The 18758-nt window shown below is 41.0% G+C and overlaps 1 protein-coding gene across 2 annotated transcripts in view; it reads right to left on the bottom strand.

Annotated features, from left to right (window-relative positions):
- Nucleotides 1-18758, bottom strand: part of SULF1 (sulfatase 1) — a 108953-nt gene that overhangs the window by 80836 nt on the left and 9359 nt on the right. For both annotated transcript variants that reach the window (XM_044293104.1, XM_044293105.1), the window contains exon 2: nt 11081-11185. The gene's annotated coding sequence lies outside the window, so the exon portion shown is untranslated. The remainder of the gene's footprint in view (nt 1-11080; nt 11186-18758) is intronic.

The raw sequence follows: 18758 nt of genomic DNA, 5'->3' as shown, positions 1-18758 counted from the left end.
TTATTACAAGATTTGGGCCCCCTCATTTGATTTTGCCCAGGGCCACATTTTGTCTAAAACCAGCCCTGCATATAACCATACCGTCTTCTTTAACACAGGCTGGTGCTTCTTGATCCTTATAGCCATTTCATGTAGAACAATAGGGACTTGTGGTCCTTTTGATACTTTCCCCTTTCATTATTTGCTAATATTGAGTTCCTGGTGGAGAGGGAACCTTGGGCAGGTTGACACAACACACAACAAAGTCTCATATACCTCGCTCTGGGGCTAATTCTAATTGATCTGTCTGTATGTTTTTAGAGTATTAGAGCAAACCCATCAGTTATGTAGGCGGTAATGATCACTATACTCTGCATTTTTCTAACTCGCTTATGGGAACCATATAAAACCTTGGTATATGTGGTCAGCTAAAGATTTTTGCCCTAGTTAGCAAAGGGCAGGCAGCATTCCTCCGGGGTCTGAACTAAATGGAGCTATAGATTTCTGACTTCTGTGTAAAAAAATAAAAACTGAGGAATATGGCTGCACTGAGCAGATACTACAGATCACTCTCTTCATACAGTAGAATGAATGCAGAGAGGTCTTCACAATAGACCAACTTGTCATTGCATGCACTCTCAGGGTCTCAAGCCATGCAACATTTACTTTCAGCGAATAGCATGTTACAAGCCCCCAGTTATACTTATTATAGCCCACACAGACTCAGTGTGACAGAAACATTAATCAAGAACTCAGAGTCCATACTATCACAGATCTACTCAGGTGACCTCTTGTGGATTAAGATTCCTATTTGGACAAAGGAAACAAAAAGGTCCATATAGATCACATGCATTACTTTCCTCTGCTATTTTTGACAAACGCAGCCTTCGACAGAGATGTGAACAAGCCCTAAACCAGTCGTCCAACTACACTATTAGGTTTATTTATGAAAAAACTAACTTTAAAGCATGCAGTTGACTACAAAATACAATAAACTTAAACTGATCAAAGTTTGGTCAAATTATCAGTGATTTTTAGGTAAGAAAATAACCACTCATGACCAACAAAAATTAATATGCAGATCCCACAAAATATGCAGATCCCACAAAAATTAAATATGCAGATCATGCCCTAAAAATTGGACTATGATGCTTTAAAGGAAACGTGTTACCAGAAAAATGGTAAATAGAATTTTTGGTGTTTTTTTTTTCAATTTTTCATATCACTACATTTTAAAAAAAATCCTAAAATCCTGCAGTTTGCACAATGGCTGCTCAGCCTAATAATAGACTAGCACACTCTGTCCTGTAGCGATCACCTTTCAGCAGTCATCTCATCATCATCACAGGCACAGGATTTCAATAAAAAGAACACAATCAGTCAATGAGATCTCCTTCAGTCCATTGTGTCTATGATCCATGTGGCTGCTGTAAAGCATATCTCTAAACAAGAAGTCTTGACAAATTAGGCTTTGTGGCCATTGTGAACAATTTTAGATTTTTTTTAAAAATGCAGTGACATGGAAATTAAAGAAAAAAACATTTCAAAAAAATATGTTTAACATAAGAACTTAAAAATGTAATTAAGACAATGGGACATTTTCTGATGACACATTCCCTTTAAGGCTACTTTCACACCAGCGTTTTTGCTGGAGACGGCAGGGTTCAGCAAAAACGCTTCCGTTACTCATAATACAACCATCTGCATCCGTTATGAACGGATCCGGTTGTATTATCTTTAACATAGCCAAGACAGATCCGTCATGAACTTCATTGAAAGTCAATCGGGGACAGATCCGTTTTCTATTGTGTCAGAGAAAACGTATACGTCCCCATTGACTTGCATTGTGGGCGATGACGGATCAGTCTTGCTCCGCATCCCAGGACGGAACGCAAACCGCAGCATGCTGCAGTTTGTTCTCCGGTATGAGAACAGAATGCATTTTGGAGCATTCCGTTCTGTTCAGTTACGCTTTGTCCCCATTGACAATGAATAGGGACAAGACGGAAGCGTTTTTTCCAGTATTAAGACCCTATGACTGATCTCAATAACCGGAAAATATTAACGCTAGTGTGAAAGTAGCCTAAGATGTTCTTTGCTGACTGTACAACAGTCCAACACTGTGGTCTTACAAACTGACAGCCTTAGCCTTAACACTAATGTACTAACACTTTAAAGACAGAACACAAAATTTGCACTTTTTTTTTGCAATATGAGGTTTAATAATCCACCATTGCTGTCTAACGTCACGTACAGAATTTATTAGATATGTGGCGCTTCACTCCATGCAAATAAAGTTCAATGCCACTACCCTTATGCCCTTAGATGGCTTCAGGTTGTTGCACAATCGCTAATTGCTTCCTAATTAGGGGACTGCAGTACGCTATGTAACAAGTCAATGAATGGGCGATATTCTAACCGAGAGCACAGGGACTATTCAGCTGAGTCACCAACACAGAATCAACTTGTCATTTTAATGAAAAGAAAATGCTTAGATTTAACAACTGCTATCCAAGCCCATATGTGGATTAACCTAAGACACCAACAAAATCCCAAAACATGTGGAAACAAATTATAACGCCAGACAGTAACCGAGAGATAACATTAAAGCACGATTAAAATACACGTCTTCTTTGTGTTTTAGAACAAAGAGAAACATGTTTAAACTTTTGATTTTCCTTTATAGAAAATCCTTTTGTTCGGTAACTATGTTGTAGCTCAGTCAAGTTAACCGCTTTATTATCTTTATTGTCATGTATTCCTTATGCTTTGCTTAGGATGACACACTATAAACAGTCCAGTTTATTTACACGGCTTTTTAGGCTTTCCGGTTTCTTTGTTCTCCTGGTGAAAGGAACAATGTAAATCTACTTCATGTAAGTGGGACATGAATATGGCATAGAAAAGGCATGTCAGGTATTCAATGATTTTTTTTTTCTAGTTAATATTTTTGGAACTGGCATACCCAAGCATTACAAATAGAGCCTTAATGATCTCATTTTTGAAAGAATCTTCGTGGGAAAAACAATTATTTTTGCAACCGCATAAAGGATGCGATCAACCGACAAAGGAGTGTTTGGTCGTTTGCTGGCCGATCACTGGCATGTTTACTCTGGGCAATGACTGGAAATGACCATTCTTAGGAGCAGTCATTCGGCTAATCATCATGTAACAGGCTCTTAAGTTAAACTGGTCAAAGCCATTAGATAATTGGTAGTCAATGTCAAAAGGACCCATTAAGGGGGTTCCCATCTCAGACGTTGAGGACATATCGCTAAAATATGCCATCAATGTCAGATAAGAACAGGTCCCAGAGGTAGGACTCACACCTATCTCCAGAATGTGTGCATGCGCGGCATGCTCACCATTGACTGCTATTAGAGTGCCTCGAGAGCACCCTTGGCTATTTTTGGAACTCCCAACATAGCGATAAATGAGAGCACACCACACATGCAGGGCTGCCCCTTTATTCACCCCTATGGGACCGCCGGAAATAGCCTAGCCAGCGCACAGCTACTTTTGGGACTCCCATAGCAGTGAACTGAGAGCGGCCGTGCATGCTCGGCTACAGTGATGGCCAGTTTGCATTGTTCGCCCGCGAACATATGCAGGCTGCCATCTTTTTTCACAAGTCAGGTGATGCACAGGTAAGCCCTTACCTGTGCGCGAGCCAGTCTTAAAACAAATGCGGTCACCGGGAGCAGGCAGTTCCGAAAACAGCCCGATGAAGGCCCCCGGTGGATGTCCTCGGAACTGCCTGCTCCCGCTGACCGCACTTGTTTTCAGACCGACTCGCGCACAGGCACAGGTAAGGGCTTACCTGTGCATCGCCGGACTTGTGAAAAAAGATGGCAGCCCGCATATGTTCGCGGGCGAACAATGCGAACTGGCCATCACTACTCGGTTACTCTCTTCATTACAGGGGGCCCATTCTAGAGATAGGAGTGGTTCTCAGAGGTTGGACCTGCACCTATCTGGCATTGATGGTATATTGCTAGGACATGCCAATGTCTGACATGGGATTACCCCTTTAACAATCTAAAGTACATGGAGATAGCAACACTAATATTTACTGTTGGGAGAAGCAAGATGGGGCTGGAAAGTGCTTCTTGAAGAAAAAAAAGGTAATAAAGGCAGTTAGGTGGTGGAGGCTCCTGGGCAATTAACCCCTTTTGGGCTCTCCAACTAGAGAGACAATAGGCAGGGAGAATTTGCCAAGGGCTTTGGCTGGGCTGCCTCCTTTTCACGGCAGCCCGGTCTAGGCCCTGCATGGGTCCCCTGTGTACCAGAGAGTGGAGGCTCAGCTCTCACATGAGAGCCGCGCTCCTGCTCTAACAGCCTGGACTGGCAGCAGTGGCGATCCAGGCTGTTTAATCCCTTACACGCCGTAGGCAATAGCACCCACCGTATGTAAGTGGTGACAGATGGAGCGGACTCCCTCTGTCTCCCATCGGTATCCTACAAAAGCAATCGTGGGGTGCTGATGTGTATAAACGCTGGCTGGGACCTGGTGTACACCCCAAGCCTACCTTGAGTGTTTTCCAGCAGCCTGCACCTCTCTGGAGCAGCCTTCTCATCAATGGTAGTATAGCACTGACATTAAAATGCAATGCACTATAAGAATAGTATACTGCATTTTAGAAGCAATCAAAAGATTGCCTGTTATAGTCCCCTTGTGAGACTATTAAGTTTAAGTTTAAAAAATAAATTAAAAAAATAAACATTAAATAAAACAAGTTTGGCTTTTTTCCATTGAAAATATGCTTTTCAATAAAAAAAAAAAAAAGCAAAAATTTAATCTCCCCCACGTTTGGAATTGCCAAGTCCATAACAACCTGCACTACACAAATGTTATGTAAATTATCCCATACACCGTAAAAGAAATAAAAAAATAAACCCAGAACTGCTAATTTATTCTTAGTCACCACCAAAAAAACTAACAAGAGATCAAAAAGTGTTATTTACCCCCAACTGATACCAATGAAAAACTACAAGCCGTCCTGCAAAAATTAAACCCTCACACAACTCCATAGAAAGAAATAAAAACGTTATGGGCCTTGGGATTCGGTGATTTAAAAACATTTTCTTCTTTTTTTTTTTTTTTTTAAAAAGGGTTTTATTACACAAAAGTAGTAAAATAAAAAAAAATAAAAAAAATATATGTATTTGGTATCTCTGTAATTGTACTGACGGAATAAAGCTATCATGTTATTTATGCCCAAAAATGTACGCCGCAAAATTTATAATGTAAAAATGCAGTGGCAGTATTGCTGTTTTTCCCCATCTCCCTCCCAGAAATAATAAAAGTTAATCAGAAAGCTATGTGTACCCCAAAATGCCACCAATCCAAAAATACAACTTGTCCCGCAAAAAACAAGCCCTCATACACCTACATAGACGGAAAAATAAATAAAAAAAAGTTATAGCTCTTGGAAGGCGTCGATGAAAAAAGAAAGAAAAAAAACGCTTGGCCAGTAAGGCCCAAAACAGGCTGGTCACTAAGGGGTTAAGAGATGTCAAGTTAGAATATGTATATATAACAACTATGAGCCAATAGCGCAGAAAGACATTGACAGAGCTTACAATGGAGGATATTAATGGCGATAGATGTAGCAGACTAGAACAAGCCAGAAAACTAAACTAATCCAGAAAACACTGTGCATTAATAAGGGCATCTCAAATCATATTTCCCACAACCAACTTTTCATCCATTTCTTGATCTTGGCAGACTTAGGTGTATTGGGAATATATTGGGATATGGCCAAGGAGAAAAGTTCCCATGACTCATGTTAACTTAACAGGACATTTTTGTTTCTTACAGTATATTTTTAAAAAGCCGTAATTTATCCCCATTTAACAGTAGTATTTAGACCTGAACATTGACAAATCTGTTTGAAGAACAACGCAGTCTGACTCCACTAACATACTTGGAAAGCCCTAACAAGAAAAGTTATTCATAACATCACAGACAACCAGAACACCATTCATTATGAAAGCCATTTTGTCTCCCAAAAGATCTTTATTGCCTTTTACAGCCCCTTTACACTTGGTAGAGGGTGTATACACAGCCAGACAGGTAAATGATGGATTCTGTCATTCCAACAAAAACTAGCCATATATAATACAGCCTGTGTGGCCCATCGGCTAGGCGACTGCCCGTGATGTAAGCTGTCCATAGATGTAATGGAGTCTTATACAATATTCAATTCAATTTATTGTCATTATACCAATACAGAACTGGACAGCGTAAAGAAACACTATCAGGGTATTTCTCCAGTGTAGTAATAATGAAAAATAAAAGTAAAAAATTCCCAGTTCAAGTACAAGCTTACAGTATAAAAATTCAAGCAAGTGAACAGCTAAATATACAGAGTTTTCGAGCAATGCACGTGGTAATGAAAATCGATGCTTTTATGTTGCCAAAAAGCCCGTAAGTTAAGGCCTTTTCAAATGCATTAGGCTACTTTCACACCAGAGTTTTTGCTAGATCCACCATGGATCAGCAAAAACGCTTCAGTCATAATAATACAACGGTCTGAAAGCGTTATGAACAGATCCAGTTGTATTATCTCTAAAATAGTCATGACGGATCCATCTCTAAAACCATTGTAAGTCAATGGGAGACGAATCCGTTCTCTTAAGTGTCCAAGAAAACGGATCCGGCACCATTGACACTACGTGTTTCACGATGGATCCGTCTTGCTCCGCATCCCATGCCGGGCAGAAAAACGTTGAAGGCAGAAGTTTTCTGTCAGTCATAGGAACGCAACCAAACGGAACAAAATACATTTTGGAGCATTCCATTCCGTTCAGTTCAGTTTTGTCCCCATTGACAATGAATGGGGACAAAACTGAAGTGTTTTCCTCCAGTATTGAAATCCTATTGCAGTGTCCCACTCGTGATCGTGGGCACCGCAAAGTAGTTTGATTGTGTTTTATGGTCATATATTATGCCTGTATGCTGTACTTCATCTCATGTCATATTCTCCCATGTCGCTATGTGATTTTATATGTAAGATCCTTTACACAGGCCTAGGTAGGGTGCACTACACTAGTTTCTCCACTAGATGGTGCAGTGTAACAGGGTATATATAAGCTTAGCTCAGGCCTAGTTAGGGGGTCCTTTTCCTGAAGTCTAGTCGGTGTGCAGCCAAGATGTAGCTGCCTGCAGGAGGGAGGCCTCCTGTATCTCTGCTCTCTCCCTGTTGGCTCCACAGTTCAGGGTTAAAGCCTATAAGATTTAGCCTAAAGGTGAGAAATCTACTTCTATAGCTCGCTCCTCCGGGGTGACCAGTGATAAGCTGCAAACAGCAAGACTAGTATATTTTATTCAAGTAAAAGGATAGCAAACTGCCGCTCTCAAAGTCTTCCCAGGCACCTTTGCAGTTAGGTGTAGGCCACAGCTTCCGGCATCCACACCTTCAGTTTAAATCCTTAAGGGCAGATAGGCCAGAAAAGCACTGGAAATAGAGGTTCAAGGATTCTGAAAACCACCCTTTAATTCAGGTTAGAATAAGGCGAGAGTTAATACCAGCCTAAGACTTTTATACTTCAAAAGCCTAGTCTGAAGCAGTAGCTTTCATATATATAAAAGACAAAGAGCCTGTTTTACCTGAGGACTTATAATATCCTCCCCTCGTATGCATGAGAGACTGTATTTCATATCTGGATGTACTAGAGACAGTTTTATACTTGGATGTAATCGTTATCAGGAGCAACGTTCAGTAAAAGTTATAAGCTGGATTTCACCATCCTTGTCTCAGTCTCCAATTCCTCAGGTAACACTACAGTAAATGGTTGTACCACCATAAAAGGTACTGGCGTCACGACTACAAGGGACCTTGCCATAGGCACATTAATACAGACCACCAAGGGCACCTCAAACCACCATCTGGCCTGTGTCCCTTACACCAGAGTGTGTCCCGGAGAATTCCTGTGCCGTTCTCCTCATCACTTATGCGAGCCTGCCCAGGGACAACGTAACTGTGAGTAACCAGAACTGTATGTACCTCGGCCCACCTATTGCTCACACCGTGACCTCACGTATAATTCCCCCGTCAGTCTGGCTCACTGCACTATGACGCAGATGTGAAAGTAGCCTTAGCTATAAAGTGTAAAAGTAGTTAGCTAGCCTTCTTAAAGGGGTTGTCTTACCAAGAATCATATCATAGAGGGGAGGTCTATGAGAAGAGGTAACAAACACTAACCCCAGAAAATGCACAAAAATAAAACAAAAATCTCAAAACTTCCTCCTTTCATCTCCAACTTTCCCTTGTTCCTATATTTTTTTTATTACCGTTAACACTGAGAAATATATAAAGCCATGTTTCTCCTGTGTCCCAGGAGGTCACCCACATCCTCTGCCTCGCTGTCCTGTGACAAGCTCTAGGACACATGGTTGCAGCAGAATGCTCCCTGCTGTGTCCAATCTGCAGTAAGGGAAAAATATGGTTAAATCCCGTCTCTCTACTAATTCCCACCCCTCAGTCTTTATCCAGCTGAAGATGGAGCTGTTCAGTAGGACATTAACCGCTATGTTCTCTTCAGGATTTCTACAAGACACAGTTTGTGTCAGGACTCCTGACGCCGTTTAAAGCGTTCTCCATAAGGAGATATTGTATCCCCAGATCTTTCGGAAAGTGCTGCAGACTAACTAGCAGTGAGGGCAGCTCTATTTCTCCTTTGCTTTTGGCATATATTTCTAGGTTAGGTGTTCCTTAAATTCGTTGTTTAGATCAGTAATAACCAATATCATCCTCAATTCCTGGCCCTTTGCTTGTTTGATATCTTATTATAGTTCTGTTCTTTGTCTTCCTGGTGACAGCAACCACTGCTGCACACAAGATAGTTTGGTAGGCAAGAATGGAGAGGTGAAGATTTACGTACAGAAGTCTACTCAACTGGTGATTATTTTCACACCTTGTTATGGCTAACAAATGTATTCTTTCCATAAACGGTACATGTAAAATTACTATTCAACAGAACAACATATATAAATCACCTTTCATTTCAGCATTGACATGAGTTAAGGGTGTATTGGACACCCCGATGCTGCTAGTGATTGTCGGGAGGTAAGCGTCCCTTCCAGTCCATCGGCAGATAGCTAGCGGAGTAGACCGCTGCTATTACATGCAGCGATGTCCTCTGCATCATGGGGAGGAGCGGTTGCTATGCCATTACCCATGCAGGGCAGCGGAGTGCCGATGGCAGAACGTGATTACACAGCACGATCTGCCACTGGTAAATCCAGATCTTTCAACATTGCTCATTCAGCAGGCATTTAGAGGCAGTATTACACTGCCAGATGATCAGTAACGAGCGTTCATAGGAACGCTCATTACCGATCATCGGGCATAAAGTCTGGCAGTGCAATATACCCTTTAGCATGACTAGTTTCTACACAGTTATCATCTCAGCCTCGCCCTTTTCAACACTTGACAAAATTAAGAGCAATGTCTCTTATCTTGTTCAGGACCATCATCAATACTTCTTCTCGTTTGTGTATGGCCTTCCTCATTTCTTCTAAGGCTACTTTCACACTAGCGTTTCTATTTTCCGGTATTGAGATCCGTCATAGAGTCTCAATACAGCAAGAAAAAAACGCTTCAGTTTTGTCCCCATTCATTGTCATTGGAGAGCAAACCGCAGCATGGAATTGACTTTCAATGGAGTTCATGACGGATCCGTCTTGGTCATGTTAATGATAATACAAAGGGATCCGTTGATGGTTCGATTATCAGTAACGGAAGCGGTTTTGCTGAACCCTGCCGGATCCAGCAAAAATGCTAGTGTGACAGTAGCCTAATTGACCTTCAGTTCTCGCTCTAGGCAAGCATTACAAACAGATTGAAAGTGTAGGTATATAGGTCATTCTCTGCAGATCCATCATTGTGTTTTCCCGTGCCTACCTCTTTGGCTATCCTTTTCCACTATATAAATCATGTATGTTTGTCTTCATAAATAATCGATAAGAGGAACTCACTGTAGACCTATTCTGCGGTGTAAAACAAGTGCTCCTGATATGTACTTTCTGAGTCCTTCATTTATAAAATGGAAAATAAATGAGGAGGATCTTCCCATAAGTCATTGTCAAACTCATAATTACTTACTACTATTCAATAAATCCACTTAGAGGTCGTGCCATTTAGACAAAATCATTTCAAATACTCTTTTAGGAACTTATGCATTTATAGATAGGAGGATCTTTAAAGGGGTTATCCCATGATTGATTTTCATTTTTTACATCAGACATCATATAGTACATGACCATCTCTTTCTAACACAGCTAGAACCAGCCCTGTACCTCACATGAATCTCCCAATGTATTGCTCTGCTAGATTTATTTTAGACTCGGAGCTCAGGGGGGTTGGAGTGTCCTTTCTGCTGTAGCTCTCTCACTATAACTGCCACAGCTTCTAACAGAAAATATAGCTGCTGGCAATTGAAGATTCAAACTGAGCATGTGCGACCACCTCAGTGAGACGGACAAAAAAGAAGGAAAAGAACAAACAGCAGGTGGAGCTATGCAGATACATATTATTAAATAGCTCAGTGGCTATACTAAATATCCCCCGATGTCCATGGGCACAGTGTAATACTTAATTTCTCCTGTGGTGGCACTGCAGGGAAATTGGATACTTAAAGGCAGATTTCACCACCAATCACAGCTGATCATCAGTAGCCCCAAGCTTGTAGGAGACCCATTTAATAAAAGAGAATAATCCCTTTATTCAAAGGCAGTATCTAACTGAAACAATGTAAGTTTGAAAACTATGGGGACATTTATTAAGACTGATGTATTACACGCTGGTCTTAATCTATCCCCCGCTGGTATCAGATGTAGCACAATTACAGACATTTCTTAATAATTGTAGTGCATCCGTGCGCTAAAACGGAAATCTACAACAGCCAGCAAGCTGGGGAAGATTTCCGCTATAATGTATGCCAGTTTCCTGGCATAGAATATAATAAATGTGCCGAGCCAGCTATAGCCATGGCCTGCAGGGATACCTTAAAACGGATGCCTACAGAGGGAGATCGATGACTGCAAGGCATTTATAAAAGTTACTTTAGAAACGTAGAAAATTAATAAATCACTTACTTGGTTAAAGATATCTATCAACAAGGAATGGCTTCTTTGTGAAGACCAACATTTTGTTATAACATCTGGACTTTCAGCAAAGATAGGTCCAAGCTTTTGGTTTTCCTAAAACATGAAAAAAATACAGATTTCTATGTTATAACATATAGACAAGCTTAGAATATCATAATTTAAGGGACATTCTGGTTTCAGCAAATAAAGCTTAGCCTTTGTAGAATGATAGATGATGCCATTTTCTAGTAGACAAGGTCTCTGCTTGATGTCGTCCAATCATTGTTTACTTCCAGGAGATACAAGCCTGTCCTGGTCATTTGATGGACAATCAGCTCTCATATCTCTACAGTAACTATAAGGTAGGGTTTACCGTGGCACTCGATGTCTTTGTTATTGGTGAATAAATTCTGAAATTGCATTGAAGACATTGAGTGCCGTGGTATTCCCTTTGTATTTCCTGCTTACCAGTGGCCCGCTGGGCTAGGGACTGACACTGCTGGTGCCGCCACTTCATGGATTGGCCAAATAGGACCTAACAGTAGTGCTGTCTTTTATCCTGATATTATAAGATAGGGTTCACATCTGTGCTGTGAACTCCGGCAGAGGAACAGACTGCCGGGAATCACCATATCCGGCATAGCTAGATACCAACTTGCACTGCCGGATAACCATTCACTGTAATAGGATCCTGCGGTAATCCGTCTGCTTTTCGGCATACAGTATATGCCGACTTTCAACCTGACAAAAAATGTTGCATGTAACTTTTTTGTCTGACTGAAAGCCAGCATGTACACCAGATACAGTGACCAGATTACAGTGCCGGAGTTTCTAACGCAGATGTGAACCCGGCTTAATCAATCCTCTACCTCTGTGTCCATCACATGACCAGGACAGATTATTATCACCTGGACATAAACAGAAGGATCCAACTGAATGGCTTTATTTATAGAATTGGAATACCCCTTTAAATAGTTGATTGAATTATGAAGAACAGTGTGAGATACAGAAAACGGAATCGGACACATACAAATTTTAGGCAGTGCAACCGATTGTGTTCAGCAGATTTCAATTCACAAAATATTGAGGGCGATTTTATTCTATCTTTGAAAGTTTGCAATTATATATCACTGACGACAAAACAGGACACCAAAGACTATGCATTATTATGAAAGATGGTAGATTAGTTGATCCTCTCAAAGGGATCCTTCGAGAACATTATCTCAGACGAGAAACGATTTTCGCTTCATGACATAACAAAGAGTTGCACTTTAAAATAGGCAATAAGTAAATAATATTTTGCTAGCTGTTTCCTTTCAGCCTCTCTCAACACCTCCGAACTGTAATCTCAAGATAAAATCAGGAGCTTTCAAAGAAGTCACGAGAAATACGAGCTCTGTAGATCCAGGTCTTTGTTTACAATATGTTTATGGTAATCCTTCAGGTTTAAGAAGAATGAGACTTCAGAGTTTATGTCTTAAACATATTTAAAGGAACTCTCACTGTTCTGCCCAGTGTCGGGGCTGATGGGGTGGAGCATGACACAGGGATTCAAAAACACCAAAGTCATCCCCTGTCCTCTCTGGCCATACACTAGAGGGGGGGGGGGGGGTACTGACTTTTCTTAAAGCGGTTGTGTGTTAATTGGTGTAAAAATAAAAATCTGACATCATATAGTACACAAATGCCTAACCTGTGGCCCTCTAGCGCTTGCAAAACTACAACCCCCAGCATGCCTACAGCTATTAGGGCATGCTGAGAGTTGTAGTTTTGCAACAGCTGGCGGGTTGCAGGTTGAGTATCCCTGATATAGTGCATGACCATACCATTCTAATAAAGCTGGAACCAGCCCTATACTGCACATGGGTCAAGAGATCTCCACATCCACTGCTCCCATTGCTCTGCTAGATTATCTTCAGCCTGGCAACTCAGGGGGTGAGTCCTTTCTGCTGCAACACTCGCCCTGCAACTGCCACAGCCTCTGACAGAACATATGGCTGGTTGCAGCTGAAGATTTAAACTGAGCACGTTCAACCAGATCAGTCAAACAGACAAAAAATAGGGAGAAGAACAAACAGCAGGTGGCGCTATTCAGATACATTTTATTGAATAGTTTGGTGGCTATACTACATTTTTAATTACATGTAATTACAAAAGTATTCAGATCCAGGTCCTGGTTTGAAAAATGTTGAATTTGTTTCATGACACAACATTTTTAAGGAGACCAGCTCTGTATGGAGACTTAGTAGCAATGGTCTATGGGAAAATAATATACAAGGAGGTATCTCCCAGGGAAAGAGAACCATTTTGCTATGCCACTTTTTGGAAGGGTCTCCCTATGAATCAAAGTCTGACTTTTTAACAACCCTTGGGACATAAGAAAAAATAGCCAAGCCAAATATCCATCCACAGAGAGCCGTTTTGGCATGATTGCCCCTCATCAGTCCGTACTGAGTAGAATTCTGGCTGGCTGAGTGAGATGCCTCCTTGGGAGATATCTGTCTGCAAATTATTTTCCCATGGAGCATAGCCACCAAGTCTGCATACACAGCTGGTCTCTTTAAGGAGAGCCAGTTCCCCCTCCCCCAAAGCTACTTCCATGGCATTTCACTTGGCCAGCCAGAATCCTACTCTGTACTGATAAGAGGAAAGCGGCTATGTTCCCTGGTCCTGTCCCAAATCTTAAAAGCTAAGGCTAAAAAATTGGACTTTGACTCATAGAAAGCCAGTTCCAAAAGGTGGCGCTAGCGAGACGGTTCTCTTTCCTTGGGAGAACAGGTTTAGCCAGGAGTAGGAGAAACTAAATGCTCAAGTTATAGGAGTTTTTTTTAATTTATCATTCACTGTTCAGCTTTGCTGTTTTTTTCTATTGCAGTTTTTTTTCATAATTAGCAATGATTGCATTTTGGAAAATATTTATTGAAACCTAAAACTAACCTGAAAAATAAAATAAAAAAATAAATCCAAAAAATAAATAAATCAAACATTTTTAAGAGTTATACTAGATTCACTTAAGTGTTAGGAACGTAGAGTAAAAAGTAAAACTTCTAATACATTCGATTCTGGGAGGTTTTTCTGTAAAGATCCATATGTACTATTAAAAGGGTCTGTCCTAGTGATAAACCGTTTTATGGTGTAAAAAGGTGTCTGGATTTTAATTATATAAATCTGTTTATAATCTGACCAGCTCCCTCATGAGTCAGTGCTGCTAAACTAAACATTTAAGTGATGTTTATAGGTTACACTTTTTCCTTGAAAGCATATACCTCCCACGTGGAGGTGTCACTATACCTTGCTGTAAAGGTTTAATAAATGCATCAGATATTTTTTACAATCAACATGGCTTTGATGTTCTTTGTTCCAGTGTAAAAAACAAAAAAAACAAAATATGTCATATATACAGAACATTATGGAGGTCATTTATCAAACTGGTGGAAAGTAGAACTGGCTTAGATGCCAACTCAGGTTACGCTATAGAAAGGTACTGAGTATTTAAATAACTTCTCACCTGTCCACACTGATCACCCATTCACTGACCAGTAAAAGGTGCTGTGCCTAATGGTCTCTGTTGACTTTGAATGTGGTGACAGGGTGCATTGTGTGATCACTTCGTTCAAACACCTCCTCACTGTGGTCTTGATGTAAAGAATGGACCATTTGGGACCAGGGCTGGTGCAAGGATTTTTGCCACCCTAGGCAAAAGCTAATTTTGCCGCCCCCTTGACTCCGCCCATTGACCACACCCCTTTTTCCGCCCCTTTTTCAGCCACCTATTGCATGCAACATTTAACTATGGTCGTGTACCCTGTGCCAGTCCGACTATGGTCATTTATATATAATATCGTGGGATTGCGCGCCCGAAGTCAGCGCCGGTGCAAGGATTTTTGTCAACAGAAGCAAATGTACATTTTGCCCCCCCCCCCCATCATTTCACATTTCTGCCCCTCATAATTCATGTCCATCTCTTGCCCCCTCCCCATCATTTCACATTTCTGCCCCTCATGATTCATGTCCATTTCTTGCCCCCCCCATGTGATAATATCATAGTGCCATCCTCTCCCCCTGCCCCCTAATGTGCCAGTATAAAGTGCCTCCCCCCTCCATGTGCCAGTATCATGGTGCCAATAGCCCCCCCTCCCCCGTGGCAGTAAAGTAACAGTCCGGTATTAAAAAAAAAAAAAAAAAAAACACTTTCAGAAAAGTTTTCCTGGGATTTGAACTCACAACCTTTACACATCAGAGGTAAGGCATTTACCCTCACAGCCATGAAAGCTGTATTATCAATTGCTTAAAAAAAAAAATATAAGACTTCTACTGTAGGTAACTTTGATAGTGTACATCCATACACATGACAGCTGCCCCAGTACACTGTGTATGGATGTATTAGAGCTGGGTGTGTTGGGGCAGCTGACATGTGTATGGATGTACACTAGGTATCAAAGTTACCTACAGTAGAAGTCTTATTATTATTATTATTTTTTTTAAGCAACTAGTAATACAGCTTTCATGGCTGTGAGGGTAAATGCCTTGGCTCAGATGTGTCCAGGTCGTGAGTTCGAATCCCACGGGAAACTTTTCTGACAGAAAGCCTAGATGAGATTTAAATACACCAGGGTGTCTCAGCTGCGTGCTGCTCTCTCTGCCCGTAGTGAACTCATCGGAGCGCATCTGGCCGGCAAGAACGGAAGGAGATGAGATGATGTCAGATGGATGACACAAGTAGGGGGCGGGGTGCAGGTGGCGGCCGGCGCCCCCAGGCAGAGTGCGCTCTACGCGGTTGCCTACTCTGCTTATGGGTGGCGCCGGCCCTGTTTGGGACCCCCATTCTATAGATTATAGAGTGACACTGTAATCTGTTAGGCTGGGGCTACACTTTGATCTTGACTGCAACACACGCTGCGCAACCAAGGATTGATGTGTTTTAGAGCGATTCGGAAGTTGTTGAGAATCGCAAAAAATAAAATATAAAAATCAAGCAGGGTTGGATTTTTTTGCAATTCTGGGGAAGTGGTCATGGAGGCTTGTGAATCGAGCTGAAGATTGTTGTGTAGCCTAAGCCTAACTCATATAATTAGGGATGAGTGTAAAACCTCATCAGAATACTGTACTGAGCAGGAGTTCCGTACAGTATTAGAATGTATTGGTGAGCCGAAGTTATAACTTTGCGAAGTCTGGCGAGACTTCGGGTAATAACTTCAAAAATTAATTTCTACTGTAAAAAACCTTCTTACCGAAGTGGTACCTTGGAATCAAACCAGAGTTCGGTAAAAGTTTTTTTACAGTAGAAATTTATTTTTGAAGTTATTACCCGAAGTCTCGCCAGACTTCGCAAAGTTATAACTAATACATTCTAATACTGTAGGGAGGGCTCGCTCTGTACAGTATTCTAATAAAGTTTTATGCAAATCGACTTTGGATGTTTCATCCTCAGTCGATTCGCTCATTCCTACATATAATCTTAGCCTACATATGCAGTGATTTTCTATCTTACCTATTATTTGGGAGTATATCTTTTGTTACGATAGGGGTAACACTACAGGGTTGCCCTTCAATTCTTTAAAGGTTTCAGTGGTTTAGATTACCACACCAAAGGATCATGGACAAGAGCCACCCACTAAGCAGAAACTAGACAGAAGGGGCTGGCAGACAGAACAGTCATCTCATTTTCTATCCCCCCTGACAAGACTGCCCCTGGGCTTGTCAATTCATCAGCCTCAAAACTGCTAGCATGTGTAGCTACTAACTTGAGATTAAATAGCTTCACATTAGAACACCTTAAAAAAAAATGCAACCCCCCCTTCCCCAAACCTACACAAAATAAAGTAACGTGTTACTCGCTGGTAACAGTAAAGCACATGTAAGGAATGCCAATCCACCATAAATATTTCCCTGAGTGTTCGCCACCTGGAACAGTAAATTATACTTTGACAATACACTGGACTTCCCTAGAGGCAGCACCATTTAACTGCTTTATTTATTGCACAGGGGGACAATTACTTCATTTCTTTTAAGTTCACACAACAGCTTTACTGTAATTCCTTTAATAAATCTCAAACAAGTGTCTTTGTTTTCTTCTCAGCCCCCTAGACTGGATTATGTGTTTGGTGGTTACATTAGGGAGAACATGTGGATAGCACTATTCCTGGACACGGCTACTTGAAGACAAAATGACTTCACTGTCCTATAACAAAGCCGTGAATAGTCACAGAGTAATCCTGGGGAGAAGGAGGCCAGGATCTTTAATTCTAGATTTTAGAATTCTACTTAGCAAAATATGAAATCTAAATAATGTATTATAAGGAAAGGTATATTGTTTTCGGCACAAAAAAAAAAACCTAAAATTATTTGGACTCTCACAACACTAGGAGCACAAGACTGAGAGGCAATCAGTTATGAGAGGTTGAGGACACTAGCACATTTTCTGCTAACTTTTTTTTTTTTTTTGACTGTCATCTTGGAGGGTCTCAGTCCTATAATTGTATGATAATCCAGAACCATTACTTGGTTCTATTAATACCAGACTGAAAGAAGTGCCCGGAACTGAACTCAAGACACAAAACATATAGACATAATTTGCCCACTAGAGGCACTGTTTTTTAAATGGAAAACTGTGGATTTTTTTTTAAACATATACAAGTACTGTATATAATAAAATACTGATGGGTGTAGAGTAATTTTTTATTTTACTCACTTATAAAGCACTGACATATTCCACAACGCTTTACAGACATTATCATTACTTGTTGAGCTCTCAATCTAAGTTCCTTATAAGTAGTCTTTGGTATCCAGGAGGAAACCAGAATAACCAGAGGAATCTCACACAAACACAGGGAGAACATACAGACTCCATGCAGATGTTGTCCATGGTCGGATCTGAACCCAGGTGTAGGGTGTAGAGTAGCTCTCTTTAAAGGGGTATTCCCATCTGTGACAATGGGGGCATATCGCTAGGATACGTCCCCATTGTCTGATCGGTGTGGGTCCCACCTCTGGGAAGTAGGGAAGGTGGTGGCTGGAGGACTCCGGGTTTTCCTTGGTCCAGCCACAGTCAAGCTCTCTCCCCATAGGATTGAATGGGAGCGCACCATAGAAATGAATGGAGAATGGCTTTGCGGGCCTCGTTCTCTGTGTAGGTGCAGGTCTCAGAGGTCAGACCTGCACCTATCATACAATGGGGGCATATCCTAGCGATATGCCCCCATTGTCTGAGAGGGAAATACCCCTTTAATATAGTATTATACAAAGATTTAACACGTATATCTGTAGCTTTTAGTCAGCCCTTTATGAAATATTAAAAGGGGACTAAAATATATGTCTAAAAGTGAGGATTTCAAAGAATATCAATCACTACTATGTCAACCAATGAGATAAAATATACCAATATTAACCAATGTATATTTGGTTTAAATATATAATTGGTAAAGGGGTTATCCCATAAATAATGTAAAAAAATTAAATGATACATAATCTACTACATGGCAACCTCTTTCTAACGAAGCTATAACCATTCATTCTCCCCATTCATTGCTCTGCTAGATGTGTTTCAAGCACACAGCTTAGGGGGTGCACTTCCTCTGGGGTGTGTCCTTTCTGCGGCAGCTGAAGGAAGGAACTAAGCATGTATGCTGTCTCAGTGAGCAGGACATTGAAATTAGAAAAATAACAAACAGCAGGTGGCGCTATACAG

Source organism: Bufo gargarizans, chromosome 5 (assembly GCF_014858855.1).
Source record: "Bufo gargarizans isolate SCDJY-AF-19 chromosome 5, ASM1485885v1, whole genome shotgun sequence".
Lineage (NCBI taxonomy): Eukaryota > Metazoa > Chordata > Amphibia > Anura > Bufonidae > Bufo > Bufo gargarizans.
This window is presented reverse-complemented; position numbering and strand designations above follow the sequence as displayed.